We start from the raw sequence: 6,560 nt of genomic DNA on the forward strand, positions 1-6,560 counted from the left end.
ATATATTTGGAATACTCTTTTACTTTTTTTACTTGTTTCAGTCGTTTGACTGCGGCCATGCTGAAGCACCGCCTTTAGTCGAGCAAATTGACCCCAGGTCTTATTCTTTGTAAGCCTAGTACTTATTCTATCAGTCTCTTTTGCCAAACTGCTAAGTTATGGGGACATAAACACACCACCATCGGTTGTCAAGCATGTTGGGGGGACAAACACAGACACACAAACATATACACACACATACATATACATATACATATATACGACGGGTTTCTTTCAGTTTCCGTATACCAAATCCACTCACAAGGCTTTGGTCGGCCCGAGGCTATAGTAGAAGACACTTGCCCAAGGTGCCACGCAGTGGGAATGAACCCGAAACCATGTGGTTGGTAAGCAAGCTACTTAACACACAGCCACTCCTGCACCTGTGAACTTTTTATTTGCTCGACCCCTTTTGATGTTATGCACAATTTTGCGGCACAGGTTGTTGTTTTCCAGTTTTGTTATCCACCTGAATTGCCTATGTTGAAGTATTTCATTATCATGTGCACTACAGATATCTCATAGCTGCTTTATCAGAGCTGCTTTATCTCAACACTATACAAGAAGGTATTGATAATCCAATACATACTTAAATATAGTCTCAAGCGATAACATTAAAACCTTTTAACACTAGATTAGTTGACTTTTGTTGCTACTCTTGTCAAAATAACCTTTTTATCAGTAGCTTAAAAAAATTGAGGAAGAAAAGATTTTCAAGCTTTGATGTTAAATATGTTTAATTTAAATACAGTAGAACCTCGCAGTATGAGTGCATCATTGTACAAGTAATTTACTGTATGAGCCAAGACTTGAGTGAATTTTTGTCTTGAAGTACGAGCGGAAATCTGCAGTACAAGCACACAAATTATCCCATCTTTAAGATAATTTAATTAATAAAACCAGTTTACATATTCCTTTTGCATTCTCTATTTTATAACTGTTATTTTACTTGTAACTATGCCTTTTCTGTTTTAAAACTCATAAAAAATTATTTCTAAGTGGCTTTTGGAGGCTGGAACGGATTAATTATATTTTAGTTAATTTTGATGGGGAAAATTGATTTTCAAAACGCGTAAATTGTAAGACGAGCTCGATCATGGAACGAATTAAACTCGTACTGCGAGGTATCACTGTACATTTAAACTCTGTGTCATCTGTGTGGAATCAGTTTCATATGACATTCATGGGAGCGGCCTGTTTACATTTTTTCGCTTTCTTTTATGGCAAATTTTAGTTGGTTGTAGATGTCCACAAAATCAACTAACTTTACAGCAATTGGAATAACAATTGTTATGTGCGTCAACGGGCATCTTTCTTTGTTTGAAAAGGCAAAGAAAGATGCCTGTTGTTGGAAGAAGTGCTTTAAGTTTTGGCAAGCTTCATCCTGGTTATTTTTTTTAACCATTTCATATGGAAGAATCTTCACGAGCTTTTTGATTGTATTGAAGTTGAACTTGATTTAAATGCAAAGACCTAGTGATCTTAGCTCACAGATATGGCATTATTGTTGGTGTTCATATGATTGCTGGTATCATATCATTTGCTTTGCTACTGTTATCAACGTGAGGTATGATTGAGAAAGCAAAATCTGACGCGGAGGTAGTTATAATGAAGGAGAATGGTAAAATGAGATATATACAACTTGAGACTGAAGCTGAACTGGTAAGTGACGTTTTATTCTCCGTTACAAAATACAATGATTTCCATACAGGAATTAACATAACAGGTTATTACAAAGATGTGTGAGAGAACTTCGTGGTTAGGCTGGATTGTTGATGTTGTAGACATAGCTGACGTACTGTTAGTGGCATGTAGAGACAGCTGTTGATCTGTTGGTTGTGTGATGTTCATACGGCAATAATGTAGACAGGCGTCTGGTGGAGAAAATGAGAGCGGGGAACTGGCTGGTGTCAGATACATTGTTGTTGGAAACGAGTTGTGTGTGGTCAGTGGCGAGTGTCAAAGACCTAAAACAGTCAAGAACTGCCGTACTTATAGGGAATACTGGGCTCCCAAAAGCTAGTGATTAATTTCTCATGTAAGGAAAAATAAACTGTTGCGCCAATGCAATTGGACAGCTGGAAGCTGACCAATACAAACAACAGGCTCGTTTAAACACAAGGTCATGTGACCACTGGAACAAAAAAGCTTTGTGGAGCTGATATTGAGGTATTTAAGCCTAGATCAGTCAAAATGAAAACCTCTCACACAATGACAGTGTAAATCACTTCTGCCACATAGTGTTTTCTTTTACCAACTTCTGTAAAGCTAAGCTGTTGAGTAACAATGATTCTTTTCTCTGTAACAGAAATGGGGGCAGGTGGTGATTTATGCTTGGCTAGGTCGGCATAAATGTCAAGAACAACGTTTAACAACACATTTTAAATGATCATCTATGCATATATGTCTATTATCGATAGCAATATATGCATGAATGCATACACATATGTATGTATGTATGTATGTATGTATGTAGGTAGGTAGATAGGTAGGTAGGCGGGTACATATGCACATGCATAAAGATAGGAATCTATGCATATGTACTTGTTTGTATGTGTGCAAGCTTAGATATCATTGCATGTGTGGGTGTGTGTTCTTTGATTTAAGTATGTGAAAATATATGAGGTCCAGTCTAGCTGGTTTGAGACTTTTTTAAGGAGAGGCAGTTATAACTGTCCTATATTCATGTAAATTTAGTATATCATTACTATACATTTAATAAGCAGACCTGCCAAGTTTTGTTATTTTAGACTGAAGGAGACAGCTGTAACAACACTTTGAACATACCCTACTAAACACTGCTTATCACAGCCAACTAGTTTGTGGAATGGAGTCAGAATATAGAGACAATTGGGAAGCTCATTATCCAATAAAGTTTAGTGTTAAACTGGGCAAAAATGTTCCAAACTGCTCATGGATTAACGTGAATAAGCTGGGCATTTGTTTTTCACTAGCACAAGTGGTTCAAGGATGGTAGAGAAGAGGTGATGAAAGGTGTGTCTCCAAAGAAGAGATCCTCTATTGGTCGAAAAATTATCACAGTCACAATTGGCTGTATGAAAGAGCAATACTGGCTCCAAAAAATAGCACTGTCAGTAAAATTAATGAGCTGCAGTACTTTACTGGAAGTCCCCACATCTATAAGTCAGTTGATACAATCCCAGATCCAACCGAATTTCTCAATTCATTGGAGCCTCCAGGACTACCTCCCCACAGATTGGAACTTAAAGTGAGAACTCCAGTAATGTTATTGAGGAATCTGGATCCACCAACACTGCACAATGGGACACACCTGGTGGTAAAGAAAATGATGCCACAAGTTATTGAGGCCACCATTCTCTCTGGACGTGGAAAAGGAGAGGATGTTTTCGTACCCAGGATTCCTCTCAGTCCATCGGGAGCAGAAATTCTTTTTTCATTCAGAAGAGTGCAAGTTTCTATTCGTATCAGCTTTGTAATGTCTATCAATATATCCCAGGGTCAAACACTGTCTGTGATAGGACTTCACTAGAAAGAGTTGTACTTTTCACATGGGTATTTATTTGTTGGCTGCTCTAGAGTGGGAAGCAAAAGAAAAACCTTTTTGTATTTGTTCCACAAGGGAAAACAAAGAATATTGTTTACCAAGAGGTTTTGCAGGAATTACTACATCCTATGATGTGCTTCAATATCCACTGTTCTTTGTGAATGATGAAGATGGATACCATTTCGGCATAATACCAACAAACTCAAAGACCGCACCGACAAAGCAGTTTCCCGCATGGACATCAGTATCAAAGTATATTCTCCAATTACTCCCACTAACCATGCGGTAAGCCATTACGCCTTATTTTTTCAAGTAATTCATTACTACATATAATCTCATGCGATTGCATAGGCTTAGTTTATGTTTCTTATTCTACAGCCACACCAGCAATCCAATGTCAACCCTTTGCCTTCTACAACATTTCAACAGTTCACTTCCCCGTTGCCGTCTCCCATTGTAGCTCCTTTCAAGAATGTACCCATTTACTTACAATATCTCCATTACACCTACATTCATTCGACTATCAACCATATGATGCGTCGTGTAGACGCAGTGCTGACTGCCACAAAGGAGAGTATATCCATTGACAACTTTTCGGTGTGTTCAAAAATCACATATCCCCACCCTCAGTTTTCCATGACAGGTTAGGGCCTAGAATCCTCCAAAGGGACGCATAACATGTCGTTTAGTTGAATTAGCCCATCATTTACTCCACAAATGTTTTGTCGTCAATGCTGCACTTTCCCGTTTCAGCTGTTTCAACATAACTGCAATATATATACAAACTATACCATTCTAATTACGAGCAATGCTGGGTATCTCTGCTAGCATATATATATATATATATATATATATATATATATGTATATGTGTGTGTGTGTGTGTGTGTGTGTGTATATATATCATCATCATCATCATCGTTTAACGTCCGCTTTCCATGCTAGCATGGGTTGGACGATTTGACTGAGGACTGGTGAAACCGGATGGCAACACCAGGCTCCAATCTAATTTATATATATCGGGCCTCTGAGAGAAGTACTGCAAAATGAAACAAGACAACTTTCGAGCTACAGGGATGAAACGGTTTTCTCAATACAAAGAGGAGTTTTTCCTTCCTTTTTTTTTTTTTGTTGGAGGATAGGGAGGTGAACCGTCATATCGTCATATTCTCACGGGTTCCTCCATAATTCATCTGGAATTTTATCAATGTACTGGTTGGACCCACACCCCTTATTGGCATTCTGCATGTATGTATTTATATGCATGTACAGTGGCGTAGCTTGAGTGCATGCAGCCCGGGACAGCCCTTGAATTTGCGACTCAACTGCCCCAGAGTCCCCATAAACGCTTACATAGCAAACCCAATAGCATCACCTCCATAATTGCGTGGGTTGACTTGCTATCATATGATGGATGTGCATGTCTCTATGTGCGAATGTTATTACTCTGTGTGCGTATGTGTGACTGTTTGTGTGTGTGTGTGTGTGTGCGTGTGTGTGTGTGTGTGCGTGTGTGTGTGTGTGTGTAATATATATATATATATATATATATATATATATAGGTACTACTAAAGCAGCGCGGACCCGAACGCGCAGTCGCGCATCCGCGCTAGTCGTGAGTGGTCGATCCTAACCCTAACCCTAAACACGTATTCATTTGCACACGCGGGTTAGGGTTAGGGATAGGGTTAGGGTTAGGGTTAGGGATAGGGTTAGGGTTAGGATCGACCACTCAAGACTAGCTAGCGCGGACGCGCGACTGCGCGTTCGGGTCCGCGCTGCTTTAGTAGTACCTATATATTTATGATTGTGTATGTATGTTTATTCCAGGAAATTCAAACGAAGAATCTTTGGAATGTTTCACCAATCTTCACTGAACAAACTAATCGATTGGTTTCGTAGGATTCAAATCAGCTTGCTTTGTTCTTTCTTGGAGAATTTTCAGGATTTCAAGACATTTTTGAAAACCTGTTGTTACATAGTTCGTTGTACCTATAGCTGTACATATGTATGAATGTATGTATTTCTGAAATAGCAGTCATTAAGCGAGGAAAACAAAAAGTAATATTAAACATGAAAATAATAATAATGTATGAATATTTGCGGGTGATGCTTACCTGGATGTAATTTAAACATGTGAATACAAACGAAAGCAGAGAAGGAGGGAGATGGAGAGAGAGTGAGAGAGAGAGAGTAAGAGAGATAGTGATAGTGAGAGTGAGAGAAAGAGACAGAAACAGACGGACTGAAGCAGAGTGAAACATAGAAAGAAAGAGACAGAAATATGAAGGAGAAAGAGAAAAGTGGAGGAGGAAGAGGAGGAGAGAGGGTCAGATAAAGTTAGAGAGGAAGAGAGAGAGAGAGAGGGGGGAAGGAGTGAGGGGAGAGAATCAGAAAGAAAGAGAAAGCGAAAGAAAAAAGGAAGAGAGGGAAAAAAATTAATGGCGTTGCTGGAGTAACGGATTGAACTAACGGAAAAAAATGTTCGCGTTCAAATGACTGTTTGAGTTTACTTCATCAAAAAGTTCAGCAATTATCTCGCTCGAAATTGTGAACACGAAATTATGAACGTCAATAAGATAGTTAACGAACTTGAAGATATGAAGTAAAAGTTGATAGACAAGATGATCATTCAAGTAAAACTTTTAAAAAATTGCATGACGATTTGCAGAAAATGGAAGGTACAGATTCTGATGCAAATTATTGCTTTGCACAACATTAAAATCACCGGTGAAATTGCCAGTACTAATGGAGAAGCTATTACTAATTATACTAGAGAGCTAAAGAAAATTATTGCCGAAGAAGGTATACACCAAAACATATTTACACAGTTGATGAAACTGAGCTTTCTGGAAACGTATACCTACAAGGATTTATATATATATATATTTTGTTGATGAAAATCAACAACGGCTTTAAAGTCTAAAGCTTCCAGATATAGTTTATGATGCTTCTTGTGGAGGAAATGCTAATTAATAAGAACCCTACCCATGTAT

At 38.4% G+C, this 6,560-nt stretch overlaps 1 long non-coding RNA gene across 1 annotated transcript in view; it reads right to left on the reverse strand.

Moving 5' to 3' along the window:
* LOC106882746 (uncharacterized) overlaps window positions 1-5,832 on the reverse strand; it is a 23,331-nt gene extending 17,499 nt beyond the window's left edge. Inside the window, exon 1 of the long non-coding RNA XR_001411029.2 lies at window positions 5,682-5,832. This is a non-coding gene — a long non-coding RNA (uncharacterized LOC106882746). The remainder of the gene's footprint in view (window positions 1-5,681) is intronic.
* Between the last annotated feature and the right edge of the window lie 728 nt (window positions 5,833-6,560).

This window comes from Octopus bimaculoides, chromosome 24 (assembly GCF_001194135.2).
Source record: "Octopus bimaculoides isolate UCB-OBI-ISO-001 chromosome 24, ASM119413v2, whole genome shotgun sequence".
NCBI classification, from domain to species: Eukaryota; Metazoa; Mollusca; class Cephalopoda; order Octopoda; family Octopodidae; genus Octopus; species Octopus bimaculoides.